The 17,927-nt window shown below is 45.3% G+C and overlaps 2 pseudogenes; both read right to left on the bottom strand.

Annotated features, from left to right (window-relative positions):
* Window positions 1-586: 586 nt before the first annotated feature.
* Window positions 587-2,454, bottom strand: LOC147983346 (GRAS family protein TF80-like; annotated as a pseudogene).
* Window positions 2,455-2,918: 464 nt separating this feature from the next.
* Window positions 2,919-5,437, bottom strand: LOC147983347 (scarecrow-like protein 3; annotated as a pseudogene).
* Between the last annotated feature and the right edge of the window lie 12,490 nt (window positions 5,438-17,927).

The following is a 17,927-nucleotide window of genomic DNA, read 5'->3' on the forward strand; positions in this document are numbered from 1 at the left end:
GATAAAGGAAATTTTATACATTTACTTGCACTTTATTCCTCTAAACCAAAGGGATGGATACTGCCAAAAAAGGAATTTTATATTCTTGTATCATACTAAGTTGGAAGACAGTAGAACGGAAAGTCGTCGTGCTAAGGCCCCATAGGAAGAGGTTGCGATTTCTCCTCGCATGTGTATGTTTGTCCTTGCGAGAATGTGGAGAGAGAGAGGGGGGGAGAGAGGGAGAGGGAGGGAGGTAGAGAGAGTGAGGGAGAGAGAAAGAGGTCAAACGTTTTGTGCTAATTGATTTGCTATCATAATAGTACGTCTTGAATGTTTCAAAGATAACCAAAATGTCTTGAATGTTGCAAAGATAATCAAAACGTCTTGAATGTTTCAAAAATAAAAAAATGTCTTGAACATTTTCCAACATCTGCTTGTGGCATAAGATGAAACAACAGCTATCACACAGTAGGATAACAACAACTCAAAATGATAACAAGATGTTCTGGCAATCAACTAAAGCACATTCATCAAATGCATGAAATTATTGCAATGAATTGAGAAATTTGCAGATATCACATGTCACAATATCTGGCGATCCTCGTCACACCGCACGCCTGCAGGTCGAGACAGAGAATATCAGTATGCCGCCCCAGTGGATGAAGAAGCACACATCCTACTCACTGGAAACCCTATACGCCCCTTGCTGCAGCCGGTCACCATCTGCCCTAGCATCTCCGTTTGCGCCACTACGTCTGCGCTCATCACCGCAGACGCGAACCCGGCGGCCATCATCCGCTCGTGGCGCTCCCGACGCTGTGCGCCATCACAGGCAACGTTATCCCTAATTGCATATAGGAGCAGGCACCATTCCATGTCGGACCGCTCCATTGCTGACCTGCGTACATGTACGCTCTCCTCCAGGGCATCAAACAGGACCCCGTAGTAGTTGAACGCGTTGTCGAACTGGCCCATGAACTCACCGTTGTGGTCGGCCTCTTGCTCCGTCACGACCATGTGCTTCGGCGATAGCTCCGCTAGGTCGCGGCGGAGCACGGCAGCCCTCGTCATGGTAGCATGGGCCTGCACTTTTCCTTTCCTGTCATGAGGACGAGCAGCCACTTCTACAAACTTGTAGGCCAGCAAACGGTGGAGCTGTAGGGTGGAGACCATGACTAGTGCTTCGCCAGTCCTGACACCGAGTGGCTCGATGTTGCGTGGCTGATTGATGTGGATTTTCACCGGGTGGAACTAGGCTTCCCGGGCGAGGAGCACACCGGTGATGCACAGGAACTCATCCTCCTCGTTAACAATGGTCAGACGGAGGATTTCGTCATGTGCGCCCGCTCGCGGACCCTTGGCAAAGAGGCGAAGGAGCAGAAGTCACTGGGCCATGTCAGCGCCGTCGAGACCGACGACGTGGAGCACATCATTCCTCTCCGCCCGAGCTGCATCGAAGATGGCGTAGTTCAGCGTTGTCCCGGCGAGGTGGAGGAACAGGCATGTCTCGGCGAAGTGGTGGTGCACCGCGCCGGCCGACGGTGCGGGGGTAATCTTGTGTAGCTGGACGGGACGGCACACGCCCTGACAAGGGTGGACCACGCGTGGTGCTAGAGCATCGGCAAACGAAGACGCGAGGCAATGCAGGGGCCTGCCGACATCGTCCGATGCGAGACTCCTGCATATCCTCTCCAGCCTCTTCTTTATCAGCTCCTTGTCCCCTTTGGCGAACGCGGTGGCGCAGGAATATAGAAGTGTAATAAGGTCTATCGCGTGCAGCTCATACTGATTCTGCTGTGAGGTGCCGTCGGGGATGCTGTAGTAGGTGCCGCTGCCGACCGCACCTCCGGTACGAGTAATGTCGTACTACCATTGATGCTGCAGTGTACAAATGTCCCGTTGAGTCCGCTTTCGAGATCCACCGACCACGCTGTCCTTAGAGGCGAGTTCAGTGATACACTAGTGTGCCCATTTGACGTTTAACGGATGATAGGAATAAATTCTTGATTTGACAAAACAAATTTTACTTAAAGTTATACAATGGGGATAAGGTGATTTAGGATAATCGTATATTTCTTCGGTTTGAAAATACTAGTCATCAACCCATGGGTTGGACCGGTTAGCAATAAAAAAGGAACATATACATCTAATTAAAGTGTAAATGACATGTTCAAAAAAAGTGTAAACAACATTGGTGTTATTGATGTTTCTTAATAAGAATAGAGAAAGTAACACTTGCTACATATTATTATACAAAGATATGATTGTCTCTACTAATTATCCACAGGAAGGGTCTAAAAGAGGTCTCAGAGGAGTTTAGCTTTCATTTGTTTGTCCTAAACGGTTGGGATAAAGGAAATTTTATCCATTTACTTGCACTTTGCTCCTCTAAACCAAAGGGATGGATACTGCCACAAAAAGGATATTTATATTCTTCTATCATACTAAGTTGGAAGACAATCGGGAAGTCATCGTGCTAAGTCCCATTAGAAGAGGTTATGATTTCTTCTCGCATGTGTATGTTTGTCCTTGCGAGAATGCAGGAAGAGAGAGAGAGAGGGGAGAGAGGGAGAGGGAGGGAGGTACAAAGAGAGAGGGAGAGTGAGAGGTCAAACGTTCTGTGGTAATTTATTTGCTATCATATTAGTACTTCTTGAATGTTTCAAAGATAACCAACACGTCTTGAAAATGTTTCAAAGATAGCCAAAACGTCTTGAATTTTTCAAAAATAACAAAAATGTCTTGAACATTTTCAACTTTTGCTTGTGGCATAAGATGAAACAACAGCCATCGCAAAGTAGGATAACAACAACAACTCAAAATGATAACAAGAAGTTCTAGCAATCAACTAAAGCACATTCATCAAATGCATGAAATTATTGCAATGAATTGAGAAATCTGCAGATATCACATGTCACCATATCTGGTGATCCTTGTCACACTGCATGACAGGTCAAGACAGAGAACATCAGGATGCCACGCCAGTGGATGAAGAAGCACTTATCCTTCTCACTGGAAACCATGTACGCCCTGCTGCAGCCGGTCACCATTTGCCCCGGCATCACCGTTTGCGCCACTGCGTCTGCGCTCATCGCCGCAGACATGAACCCGGCGGCCGTCAGCCGCTCCGCCCACTTCGCCATCCGCTCGTGGCGCTTTCGGTGCTGCACGCGGTCACATGCAACGACATCCCTGATCTCATATAGGAGCAGGCACCATTCCATGTCCGACCACTGCATTGCCGACCCGCGTGCAGGTACGCTCTCCTCTAGGGCATTAAACAGGCCCTCGTAGTAGTTGAGCACGTTGTCGAACCGGCCCATGAACTCGCCGTCATGGTCGGCCTCCTGCTCCGTCACGACCATGTGCTTCGGCGATAGCTCCGCTAGGTCGCGGAGGAGCGCGTCGGCCCTCGTCATGGTAGCATGGGCCTGCGCTTTCCCTTTCCTGTCGTGAGGATGAGCAACCACTTCTACAAACTCGTCGGTGAGCAGAAAGTGGAGCTGTAGGGTGGAAACGATGACCAGTGCTTCGCCGCTCCTGACACCGAGGGGCTCAATGATGAGCAGCTGATTGATGTGGAGTTTCAGCGGGTGGAACTGGAAGCTGATGTGCAGGCTCCCGGCTTCCCGGGCGAGGAGTGCACCGGTAACGGACAGGAACTCGACCTCCTCGTTGACAATGGTCAGACGGAGGATTTGGTCATGTGCGCCCGCTCGCCGACGCTTGGCAAAGAGGCGGAGGAGCAGGAGTAATTGGGCTGCGTCAGCGCCGTCAAGATCGACGACGTGGAGTACGACATTCCTCTCCGTCCGAGCAGCATCGATGATGGTGTAGTTCGTCATGGTCCCGGCGAGGTGGAGGAACGACCACATCTCGGCAAAGTGGCGGTGCACCGCGCCGACCGACGGTGCGGGGGTAATCTTGTGCAGTTGGACGGCATGGCACACACCCTGGAATGGGTGGACCACGCGTAGTGCTATAGCGTCGTCTAACGAACACAGGAGGCAGTGCAGGGGCATGCCGATGTTGTCCGATGCGAGACTGCTGCATATCCTCTCCAGCCCCTTCTTTATCAGCTCCTTGTCCCCTTCGGCGAACGCGGTGGCGCAGGAATATAGAAGTGTGATCAGGTCTATCGCGTGCTGCTCATGTTGATTCTGCGGTGAGGTGCCGTCGGGGATGCTGTAGTAGGCGCCGCTGCCGACCTCACCTCCGGCACGAGTAATGTCGTACTACCATTGATGCTGGAGTGTAAGAATGTCTCGTTGAGTCCGTTTCCGAGATCCACCGACCACGCTGTCCTTAGAGGTGAGTTCACTGATACACTAGTGTGCCCGTTTGACGTTTAACAGATGATAGGAATAAATTCTTGATTTGACAAAACAAATTTTACTTAAAGTTAGACAATGGGGGATAAGGAGATTTAGGATAATCAAATATTTCTTCTGTTTGAAAGTACTAGTCATCAACCCATGGGTCGGACCGGTTAGAAATAAAAAAAAGGAACATATACATCTAATTAGAGTGTAAATGACATGTTCAAAAAAAGTGTAAATAACATTGATGTTACTAATGTTTCTTAATAAGAATAGAGAAAGTAACACTTGCTACATATTATTATACAAAGATATGATTGTCTCTACTACTTATCCACGGGAAGGGTCTAAAACAGGTCTCACAGGAGTTTAGCTTTCATTTGTTTGTCCTAAATGGTTGGGATAAAGGAAATTTTATCCATTTACTTGCACTTTGTTCCTCTAAACTAAAGGGATGAATACTGCCACAAAAAGGATATTTATATTCTTCTATCATACTAAGTTGGGAGACAGTCGGGAAGTCATCGTGCTAAGCCCCATTAGAAGAGGTTATGATTTCTTCTCGCATGTGTATGTTTGTCCTTGCGAGAATGCAGAGAGAGAGGGGAGAGAGGGAGAGGGAGGGACGTACAAAGAGGGAGGGAGAGACAGAGGTCAAACGTTCTGTGGTAATTGATTTGCTATCATACTAGTATGTTTTTAATGTTTCAAAGATAACCAACACATCTTGAATGTTTCAAAGATAACCGAAATGTTTTGAAGGTTCCAAAAATAACACAAATGTCTTGAACATTTTCCAACTTCTTCTTCTGGAATAAGATAAAACAACACCTATCGCATAGTAGGATAACAACAACAACTCAAAATGATAACATGAAGTTCTGGCAATAAACTAAAGCACATTCATCAAATGCATGAAATTGTTGCAATGAATTGAGAAATCTGCAGATATCACATGGCACAATATCTGGTGATCCTCGTCACACCGCACGACAGGTCGAGACAGAGAACATCAGGATGTCGCGCCAGTTGATGAAGAAGCACACATCCTTCTCACTAGAAACCATGTATGCCCTGCTGCAGCCGGTCACCATCTGCCCCAGCATCACCGTTTGCGCCACTGCATCTGCGCTCATCGCCGTAGATGCGAATCCGGCAGCCGTCATCCGCTCCGCTCACTTCACCATCCGCTCGTGGCGCTCCCGGCGCTGCGCGCCATCACATGCAACGATATCCCTGATCTCATACAGGAGCAGGCACCATTCCATGTCCGACCGCTCCATTGCTGACCCCGTGTGCAGGTACGCTCTCCTCTAGAGCATCATACATGGCCCCGTAGTAGTTGAGCGTGTTGTCGAACCGGCCCATGAACTCGCCATTGTGGTCGGCCTCCTGCTCCGTCACGACCATGTGCTTCGGTCATAGCTCCGCTAGGTCGCGGAGGAGCGCATCGGCCCTCATCATGGTAGCATGGGCTTGCGCTTTTCCTTTCCTGTCGTGAGGACGAGTAGCCACTTCTACAAACTCATCGGCGAGCAGAAGGTGGATCTGTAGGGTGGAGACGATGACCAGTGCTTCGCCGCTCCTGACACCGGGGGCTCAATGTCGAGCAGCTGATTGATGTGGAGTTTCATCAGGTGGAACTGGAAGATGATGTGCAGGCTATCGACTTCCCATGCGAGGAGAACTCATCCTCCTCGTTGACAATGGTCATACGGAGGATTTGGTCATGTGCGCCTGCTCGCGGACGCTTGGCAAAGAGGCGGGGGAGCAGAAGTCACTGGGCGGCGTCAGCACCGTCAATATCGACGACGTGGAGCACGACATTCCTCTCCGTTCGAGCTGCATCGATGATGGCGTAGTTCGTCGTGGTCCCGGTGAGACAGAGGAACGGGCACATCTCGGCGAAGTGGCGGCGCACCGCGCCGGCCGATGGTGTGGGGGTAGTCTTGTGCAGCTGGACGGCGCGACACACGCCCTGGCATGGGTGGACTACGCGCAGCACTAGAGTGTCGGCGAACAAAGACAAGAGGCAGTGCAGGGGCCCGCCGACGTCGTCCGATGCGAGACTGTTGTATATCCTCCCCAACCCCTTCTTTATCAGTTCCTTGTCCCCTTTGGCAAACGCGGTGGCGCAGGAATATAGAAGTGTGATAAGGTCTCTCACGTGTTGCTCGTACTGATTCTGCGTTGTAGGTGCCGTCGGGGATGCTGTAGTAGGCGCCGCTGCTGACCTCACCTCCGGTACGAGTAATGCCGTACTACCATTGATGCTGGAGTGTGATACGTGTCCAATGTATCTATAATTTCTGAAGTATTCGTGCCATGTTTAAAACAATGTTATATGGTTTTGGTATGATTTGATTAGAACTAACCTGGACTAACGCTGTTTTTAGCAGAACTACCGTGGTGTCGGTTTTTGTGCAGAAATAAAAGTTCTCGGAATGGGCTGAAAATTTACGGTGATTTTTGATGGACCAAAAGAGACCCCCGAAGCACCGGAGCTGGGCCAGGAAGTGATCGAGGTGTCCAGAAGCCGCCAGGGCGCTCCCTCGGGGGTAGGGCGCGCTCCTACGGCTTGTGGGCCCCTTGGGCACCCCCTTGATGTGAGACCGATGCGAAAAATTGTTATAAATCCCCAAACCTCCAAAAAGAACCCGAGACAAGAAGTTCCGCCGACGCAAGCCTCTGTAGCCACGAAAAACCAATCTAGGCCCTCTCTGGCACCCTGCCGGAGGGGGCCATCATCACCGGAGGCCATGGAGGAGGAAGCCGGAGGGGGCCATCATCACCGGAGGCCATGGAGGAGGAAGCCGGAGGGGCCATCATCACCATGGAGGCCAAGGACCAGAGGGGTAACCTCTTTCCCATATAGGGGTGAGGCCATGGAGGAGGAAGCACAAGGGCAAGAACCACTCCCCCTCTCTCTCGGTGGCGCCGGAGTGCAGCCGAGGGAACCATCGCCGCGGAGATCGTCTTCATCAACATCACCATCTTCATCACCTTCCTCATCTCTTTTAAGCGGTCCACCCTCCCGCACCCGCTGTAATCTCCTACTTGAACATGGTGCTTTATGCCACATATTATGATCCAATGGTATGTTGCCATCCTATGATGTTTTGAGAAGATTTCTTTTGTCTTTGGGTTGATTGATGATCTAGATTGGCTTGAGTTGTATGTTTTATTTTGGTGCTGTCCTATGGTGCCTTTTGTGTTGTGCACACATGAAGGATTCCCGCTGTAGGGTGTTGCAATACATTCATGATTCACTTATAGTGGATTGCTAGAGTGACAGAAGCTTAAACCCGAGTAAGGGGGTTGTTGCGTATGGGATAAAGGGGACTTGATACTTTAATGCTATGGAGAAAGTATGTTATCTTATGCCTCTCCCTCATATAAAATTGCAATAATGATTACCGATCTTGTTAACAATTGCCTAGGATAATTCTCCACACCGATCCATCATTTTTCCACATTTGCTATTTATAATATATAGTAATATATTCTAACTTTATGTGAACAACACCTATTTTTATATTTTAGTTCTCCGATATCATGCAAAGCTATCCCTTTCATACCCATACGTAGTTTTATTTCTCGTTTCTAGATGGAAGCAAACGTTTGGTGTACGTATAGTCATATCAGTGGCACATAGGACTTGAGAGAATATTGATCCTACCTTTAGCTCCTTGTGAGTTCGACACTCCGTACTTGTCACTTCCACCCTTGGAAATTGCTACGATGATTCCTTGCACTTGGGGATTATCAGAGTGTAGGAGTGTCCCGTTGAATCCGTTTCCGAGATCCACCGACCATGCTTTCCATAGAGGTGTGTTCACGGATACACTAGTGTGCCCGTTTGACGTTTAATGGATGCTAGGATTAAATTCTTGATTTGACAAAACAAATTTTACTTAAAGTTAGGCAATGGGGGGGGGGTAAGGTGATTTAGGATAATTATATATTTCTTTGGTTTGAAAATACTAGTCATCAACCCATGGGTCAGACCGGTTAGCAATAAAAAAGGAATATATACATCTAATTAAAGTGTAAATGACATGTTCAAAAAAAGTGTAAATAACATTGATGTTACTAATGTTTCTTAAGAGAATAGAGAAAGTAACACTTACCACATATTATTATACAAAGATATGATTGGCTCTACTACTTATCAATAGGAAGGGTCTAAAAGAGGTCTCAGAGGAGTTTAGCTTTCATTGTTTGTCCTAAACTGGCGGGATAAAGGAAATTTTATCCATTTACTTGCATTTTGTTCCCCTAAACCAAAGGGATGGATACTGCCACAAAAAGGAATTTTATATTCTTCTATCATACTAAGTTGGAAGACAGTCGGGAAGTAGTTGTGCTAATGTCCCATAGTAAGAGGTTATGATTTCTTCTCGCATGTGTACATTTATTCTCGCATGAGAGAGAGAGAGAGAGAAGAGAGAGAGAGGGCGAGAGAGGGCGAGAGAGGGAGACGGGAGTAGAGAGAGAGGGGAGAGAGGGCGAGATAGGGAGACGGGGGTAGAGAGAGAGAGAGAGGGAGAGAGAGAGAGGAAGAGAGAGTGGTCAAACGTTCTGTGGTAATTTATTTGCTATCATACTAGTACCTCGTACTTTCAACTTCTGCTTGTGGCATAAGATGAAACAACAACTGGGAGTATGATAACAAGAACAACTCAAAATGTCTCGAATGCTTCAAAGATAACCAAAACGTCTTGAATGTTACAAAAATAACAAAAATGTCTTGAACATTTTCCAACTTCTGCTTCTGGCATAAAAAGTTCTAGCAATCAACTAAAGCACATTCATCAAATGCATGAAATTATTGCAATGAATTGAGAAATCTGCAGATATCACATGTCACAATATCTGGCGATCCTCGTCATACCGCATGCAAGGTCGAGACAGAGAACATCGGGATGTCGGCCGCCGCTTTGACCTCTCCTGACGCTCACGCCGTCGGCCGGCTCTCTGACCCCCCCTTGACCTCTCCCTCGATCCACGCCACTGACCTCTTCATGGACCGCATCTTGCGCTGCCTACCTGCTCCACCTGGGCAAAGCACCACCACCACCGGCGCCCTCCCTCTCCCTGCAGCTTTCGAGTCCGTCGCCTACTCCAGCGGCCGGCGCGTCAACATCAGCGCCCTCGCCGAGGACATCCAACGCCAGATCGTCTCCGAGCTCCCCATGAAGGAGGCCGGCCGCACCACCGTGCTGTCCTCTAGCTGGAGATACATCTGGCGCTCCACCCCGCTGGACCTCGACGCCAACAGCTTGACCCCCCACGGCGACGACGGATCTGATGACCCAAACGCCGTGGTGAGCCGCGTCTCCCAGGTCATCGGCTCCCACGAGGGCCCTTTCCGATCCGTCCACCTCAACAGCAAGGCCATCGTACACCGGACGTCTACGCTCACGGACTGGTTCCAGGACTTGGCCAGGAAGGGCGTGCAGGACCTCGTCTTCGTCAACCGCTGCTCCCTCATCTTCATCAGCCTTCCGGAAGAGATCCTGCGGTGCACCTCCCTGGTGCGTCTCTACGTCGCCGTGTGCAACCTGCCGTACAGTACACCGGCAGGCACGACGTCCAGTTTCCCGAGCTGCTGAAGCTCGGCCTGTGCTCTGTGGGCTTATGCGAAGAAGACTTCGACCGGCTGCTCGTCGGCATCCCCAAGCTGGAGAAGCTGACGTTCATCTGCGGCCGCGTGGCGCTGACCCGCATCGACCTCGTTAGGCCGAGGCTGAGATGCGTGCTGTTCTGGCACGCCTTTCCCTCACATGAGCTCGCCATGGTCGATGCGCCGTGCCTTGAGCGCGTCATTCTCTGGGAGGAGCACGCATACAGCCTTGCCCCCTCCCCGATCAAGATTGGATTTGCTCCTGTGCTTCGGGCTATTGGCTACCTCAACCCCACATTTGCATGTGCTCCTGATTGGGGACCAACTAATCATGGTATACGTATACGTATTCTCAAATTTCAACTCGCCCGGATTGTTTAATTCTGTCCATGCCTAACTACTTGCACTGTGCTTGTTTACTGTCCAGTTTTCTCTTGCACAAAATCACACACTGATACACATACACTAGTGCGCCCGTTTATGTTTAATGGATGCTAGTAATAAATTCTTGATTTGAAAAAAAATCTACTTAAAATTAGGCAATGATCGATAAACTGATTTAGGATAATCATATATTTCTCCAGTTTAAAAATACTAGTCATCAACCCATGGGTCGGACAGGTTAGCAAAAAAAAGGAACATATATATACATCTAATTGAAGTGTAAATGGCATGTTCTAAAAAAGTGTAAATAACATTGGTGTTAACAATTTTTATTAATAAGAATAGGGAAAGAAACACTTTCTACATATTATTGTACAAACATATGAATGCCTCTACTACTTATCCATACGAAGGGATATCTATATTTTTTCAAAGAAGTTATTCACTGGGGGTAACGTCGACTAAGATACAGAAGAATATGAGTTGAATGACATCGGATGTCGGAAAAACCATACCAACCTTTGAAGTACAATACTTTATATACATGATGTCTCGATCACAAACAACTGTTACTCAGTCCAATAATAATGCGGTGGACTGAGAAACCTTAGCTCATCGGAAAATCAACTTGCATGTCAATTCTAGAAAAAAAACATAGTTGCACTCATGAATGAGTGATGTGGGACTTGTAATCAGAATGTGAGCAACTGAAAATACTTAATAATCCCACCTTCTTAAGCATGGGTGCAGTAGTCGATAAAATGTTCTCCATTAATAGGTGAAGCAAATAATTGCGTGAACCGCTTAGCAAAAGGGTCATTACGTGGAACAACTTACATGTGGCTAATTAATGTGTAAATAACTTGGCAGGCTACCGACAACCTTCTGAAAAGAACCAACACACACATCATACACATATGGCATTAGAAATACTTTACTGATATTAGACCCAGTGACATTCATATATTTCTCTGGTATAGGAATATAAACTAAGATCCATCGAGAGAGGGATCATTTTCTTGCCTATATAAATTGAGCGTCAAGTCAGACCTGCAGGATCAAACTTATTTTTACTGTGGTTAGTTATTTCACCGCACTAAACAGTTTATGAAATTAAATTTACCATAAGCACTTCGCTGATGTACTGGGATAAAATTCCAGGGTTATTGTACATGTCCTCCAGAGCAGCACTACGGAGAAAACTATAAATATTGTGCCTATAAATTCACAGTTACAGATTCTTTTTTCCTTTTAGAAGGGAAATTTCACAATTATAATATTGAGCCTATAAATGAACACATTTAACCGTAATCCTAATGGCAAGCTACTATTTTCTCACAAATAAAAAAGGAACTAATTTTTCTATTCATTCACCTAGAAAATATACAGTTGATAGTCTCTCCTTTTAGTGAAATCGAATAAAAGCACAATAGTTATCAGTTGATATAGTCTCATTGGAATTTAAATTGAATTTTATTGTGGCTAATTACTCTACTTATTTTAGCCATGAAGAAGAATTACTATTGTTGGAATATATAGAGAGGTGGTCACAGTTATTGATTCTTTTTTTCTTTTAGAAGGTAATTTTTTTATATTTGTAAATATTGGTCCTATACTCCTATACATGAACGCATGTCAAACTAATCGTAATGCCATACTACTGTTTTATCACAAATAAATAAATATTATTTATACACGTAGAAAGCTTATACCTAAGCAAAGCTCCCATGCATCTTTGTGGATATTAATTTTATTTTGCACTTGTTGTACTATCTAAATGCCAAAGTAAATTTAGAACCATGGCGAGAGTAGTCATAGCTATTTTAAATTTGAGAACTCATTCTCAGTAGTATATATTTAAAACTCCAGGAACGTGAACAGAAATAACAGCAAGGCACCAACTTATACACGCGAAGAAGAAAATTACTACAATAATCGTTACCCTTTTATTATCAGTCTCTGGAATGTCGATCCACATAAAAACTAAGGCCTTCTGAAGTGTTTTATTTTTCTCCATTTAACTCATGAATTAAGAGCAGTAGCATTCATAATCATCACATTTTACTTTGGCATTCAGCACTCTTGCTCTCCTTGACACCTAATGATGATGCCTTTTTACTAATGATTGAACATCATTCTCTCCCTTGAAAATTCACAACGTCAGTGCAACATCAAGGAATTCATGGTGCATGCACAGATTATCCATACGTTGAAGTTGCTTTTTCCACTACAACATATAGCAGACGCCTCGTGAACAGTGCCTACAGGCAACCAAGAAACACTAAAAGCTGCAAGGAAACCACACACAGCAATCCTACTACTATTAAGAAGGTAGATAACCCTGATAGCTTTAAATATACAGATTGCAATTTTTTAACTTATAAATATACTGTAATTAATCACCTGAATTAGAGATTCTGTTCTGGACCTAGAAAATAGAAAGATTTATTGGAAGTTGTCTGGTCGTTGCTAGTGGTGTTTTTTTCGATGTTTTACGCCGGGCGATGGTGCGAAAAAAACTGGAGATCAAATCTTGGGTCGCAAGTGTGTTGTGTGATCTTCCGTACGCCAGAAACAGTGTGGGGCGATACCTTCCCCGTACTGCCGTCTGGCTATCCACTGGTCCAGATGGTATCAGCACAGTGCACCGCAGATTGTAATGAGTCCTTTTAACTAATGAGAGGTCCCATTCGCAAAATAAAAATCAGTGGAAGGAAGTGTCAGCAAGCAGAGAACTTGCCGCTGGATTAGACGGTCGGCAAAAGTGGACGCTTGGGGAAGATAAAACAACGACCTCTAGGCGCAAGCACCATGGAGATATTAGGGGATGATACTTGAAATAGATGAAGGGGTGGCTGTGGGAAATTATCGCTGCTCATTTTTCTTCTTTGTAAATTATTTTTCTTTTTGAGAGAGCACAGCCTATACATGAATCCGCAAGGTTCTGCGTGGCTTTTTCATCCCTTTTTGCAACTTCTTTTTCCTTTTTGAGAGATTGCAGCCTGTAGAGAGATCCATAAGGCTCTGGTTGTTTTTGCTTCTTTTAGTCCTTTAGTTTTGAGAGATCACAGCCTATAGACAAGTCCCGTTAGGAACAAGTGTTGAGGTGGGACAAAGGGCAATGACTTCCTGAGATACTTCATCCAACGATTGTAGATAACTAACAGAGATATCAAATGGGCAATTTTGATTATTTTTCTGGGATCAACCTGGTGCCTCCAGTGGTGTTTCTATTTAGTAAATATAAGATATAACATGGATTAAATAATATTATCTAGGATCCTATCCAGAATTATGCTAAGTAATATATCTATATATGCCCGCGAACTGTGTTCTAAGCACCAAAACACATCAAATTAAGGCCATGATCTTTCTCAGTTTTGGGAGAATATGTTTCAAGCTCTCTTTCATGATTTTGTGTGATCAATTTGTTTCGATCTGTTGACTACACTTTTTTGTGTGGGGACATTGGACAGAATGTTGACCCAAGTGGATCACAAAAACTTGACCTAAATGAAATGTAAGCGGCACAAATGTTATTCTCCTCTTCTCTTGATTTATAATGAATAATAAAATACTAATATACTTATAATGTGCGAAAATATGGCGCCCTTGACAAAAGATTAATATAACCCTTCTTTTTTCCATGATTTATGGTAGAAGAATGTATGTTTAATATTCTTTATTTCAAATGTGTCGGTCTTTTTATTACTTGATTCATATTATTATAATAAAACCATTTAAGGCGGTATTTCTTGCCCTTGAGGTGAAGTGTTAACTGTCAGTTGTTTATTTTTATATTTTATTGTCTCTTGATTCACAAACAGAATAAGCAATTGCGTAGTTTCTTGATACTGAGAAAACAAGGAATGTCTGTGTATTTTAATGAGTTATGAACTGTAGGCTGGGTCAAATGCCAGTCCAACTGCCGAGGTTCCGAGTGTCAATATCTTGGCCATTGATTTCCAGTTTGGAGCCGCCAAAGGAAAAAAGGATGGCGCTATCATTTCTAACATGCTTTCCAAGAATTCAGATATTGCATATCAAGGTATATGTGACGTCCATTTCTCCCACTTTTCCTTATTCTAAATCATTTGCACACAACAATTGACATGCAATATATGGCCCAGCTAACACTTTTCTTTGTAGAATGGCGGATCTCTATTCAAAACCTCTGTTGACAGTGATGGCACATTATGGAAGAAGAAAATAGATCCCATCAAATGTGTGAAATCAACCATTGAGAAGCTCGTATTGCATGGTTTCTGTGGGGGTGATAGCGAACTATCATTTTTTTAAGTTCATTTTGAAAAGTGTGAACATGCTCAAGGAGATTTGCATTGACTTTTCGGATGATGTATTTTCTGCCGGCTTGGAAACTGATATAGAAGAAAAATGGAAAAGGGCTGCCGCTTCGGTTGAATTAGCTAATGAGACTGTGCAAATCTTCAGGGTGCATAAACTACAAGACAGCATCTGATCTCTTACTTAGTGACCCTTTTGATTGCCTAACTTGAACAGGCCTGGCACTTCTTCCTACTAGTTATTCTGCAAAGGGCTACTAAACTGATAGTCAAGTCCCTGAAGGCAATATAGCTTCTTTTAGGCAATATTGTACTTTCAGTTGTCAGGTTGCCGGCAGCTCTCCAATTTCAAGTACCCTTGCATCACCATTATTTTCTACTTAATTTACTAGCCATCATGTGGCTGATTTCTTGAATAAATATTTGTACCTTAAATGATGCGTACACTGCATACCCATTTGCCTTTGCCCAATTTTATCTGTGACACTTCAAGATAAACTCTTCATATGATACATGAATTCCGTGGATGTTGGTGGCTAAACGACATAGTAACTGTGTATTTTATGAGGTATTTTCATGTGGCTAGCCACAACTGTGTGAGCGTTCTACATGTATGAAAGAATCACCTGCGAGTTAACAACAATCTGGTTGTGCGTCTCAGAAAAAAATGGTTCTATTTTGATTATAATATTGATCATGCTGTCGTGATTTGTGGATAATATACTTTAACTGTTTCATGCAGGCTTACGTAAGATATAGTTGACCCCTGGCAAGGTATATTATTGGACTGGTTACATATTTTTATATCAGTTTTTTCAAGTGCTTTCGAATGTACACATCAGGAAGAGAGAAATATGCACCGAGTTAAAAATCGGCAATATATGAGTTAAGTGATTGATTGTTACACCTTTACAAACTGTATGATGCAGGGCCAGACGTATGTTAAAGTAAGACATAATTTGGTTTGCTCAATTAAAGAAATGCATTGCATAACATACTGATCTTTACTGAATAATCCTAACTTTAAATATACAAATTGACAATTCATGGGTTCTACAAGCACATATAAATTTGGGTTAACTAGATAATTGCCACTCAAATTCTGGCAATTACGAGAAATGCCACTACAATTTCCAAACTTTGAAAAATGGCATTTCCATTTATGGAAACTTTCAAAAACGGAAATGACATTTTTCAAAGTTTGGAAATTGCAGTGGCATCGCCAGAATTCGAGTGGTATTTATCCAATTAAGCCTATATATTTCTCCAGTTAGAGGTCATGTCACGTACCCCGCATAAACTATTAGGTCTCACTACACTAGACAATAGTGTATGGGATCTAGTGGTGATCCCGCATAAACTATCAGTGGTGTGGACCCTAAGGGCACACCACTAGTATCGTCACTAGTACTAGCGAGGGCTCTAAACTTCCACGCCACTAGTAACAGGTTAATTATTAGTGGTGTGTTCTTTGCTTCAACGCGACTAGTGACCTAGATACAATTGGTGTGTTAGTTGGACGACACACCGTGGGCCAACAATTCAGCTTTGGGCAGCCTCCTTCTTCCTCCTCTCTCCCTTCAATTCTTTCTCCACTTCCTCTTCTTTCTCCTTTCACTCTCCTTTGTCTATTCTCCCTCTCTCTCCTTAGCTTTTCTTCTTCCTCTCTTCTCTCCCCTTCACTATATATCTAGATCTCCGTCGATCTTCTCTTCCTACCAAAATCCTTTCACTTCCCAATGTCCTCAGGCACCCACTGATGGACATGTGTCTGCCGCCCGTCACAATAGAGAATGCCTACATCAAAGACATGCTCGCTTCTACTAGCAGGAGTGAAATGAAGTGAAAGGCAGCCTAGCATAAACAGCGCCCGATGTGCGGCGCAAAACAACAAACTTATAGGAAATTGGAACCTCCTTAAGGAAAAGACAAACTTATCAGGACGAGGAACTGACCATCCATCTTAAGGTAGTTGAAGACGACCAAGTGAAACAACCCGGAACAAAGTAAGAGATATTGCGAGCGCCAGTGCCCGGCTGACGACAGTAAAGAAATCCGGTAGGGGCAACCACGAGCAGTGCCCGGCTAGTGTCAAGGAAGCAACCCTGCACCGTCGAGTGTGCGCATGCCAGCCACTTGCCGCCGCAATGCCTGGCCGGACGGAAATACCCTACTCGGTTGGCGCATGGGGCTAGAGGCAGTCGTCGGGCGGGCGTACCTAACATGCCTGGCACACGAAGCAAAACACACCACGCGCACGGACCAGGATAACGTAGGGAGCTCTCTAACCGGGCGAGGGTAACGTGGAAGGCGGGTGCGACGCGGCCCAGGATGGCGTGGGCGTACTAGGCCGCACGAGGCCGAGGGTGCTGACAGGCGGGTTCGGAGATGCCATTGCACACGGGGCCTGCTTGCAGGCATTCCCAACACCGCCCAATAACGGTGTCCCCGAACGCGCGGATGACCCATCATGGACCGCCAACCTGAGACACCTGGGTGTGGGCCGTCTGGGTTCAGATGGCTTGGAGAGCCCCAGAGAGGCCTACATGGCATGCCACCACCGAACAAATGGCTTGAAGGGCACTCTTGCCCTCGACGAGCCCCGGGAGGTAGGTACTCCAGCACCCTTTCTAGGAATATTTTTCCCTTTGTTTATATGAGTGTATTTTGGATAAAATACACTCATATTACGTTTGCACATATTTCACAAACTGTTCAGGTAATTTTCAAAAGTGGTCCAGGCACTCAGAAAAATGTTCATGAAATTTATTAACTTTTCGCACATCCTCAATAAATGTTCATTACGCTTAATATAATCTTCATACATTTCTCAAAGTGCTAATGCCATTTTTTAAATGTTCACATGTTAAAAAGGGTGTCCACGAATATTGTACTCCTCCAATCTGTAGACAATAATATGTGATTGAGTGCCGACTACATTGCATCTCCCAGACTTGTCAACGGAAGGACGTAAAAAGGGCTGACGAAGAGTTAATAATCCAGAGCAAAATATGAAGGTCACAAAAGGCCCATGAATATCGTACTCCTGCGGCGCCCTGTCCCGACTCCCGACCAACCGGCTCAAATGTTGGAACGGAGCCCTAGGTCTGAGAGAGTGTGTAAAATCACTGGTGGAGTACTACCAGGGTATCCAAATTTGGATCGAGGTCATGCAGCCAATCCCCATTCCATTCCCGTCTCACTTTCCCCGGCCGCCGCTCTGACCTCTCCTCACACTCACGTCGTCGGCCGCCTCTGTGACCTCTCCTGCCACGCCATGGACATCATCATCGACCACATCTTGCACTGCCT

The sequence above is a fragment of the Triticum urartu genome, chromosome 2A (genome assembly GCF_056163025.1).
Source record: "Triticum urartu cultivar PI428250 chromosome 2A, HENAU_Tu73, whole genome shotgun sequence".
NCBI lineage: Eukaryota > Viridiplantae > Streptophyta > Magnoliopsida > Poales > Poaceae > Triticum > Triticum urartu.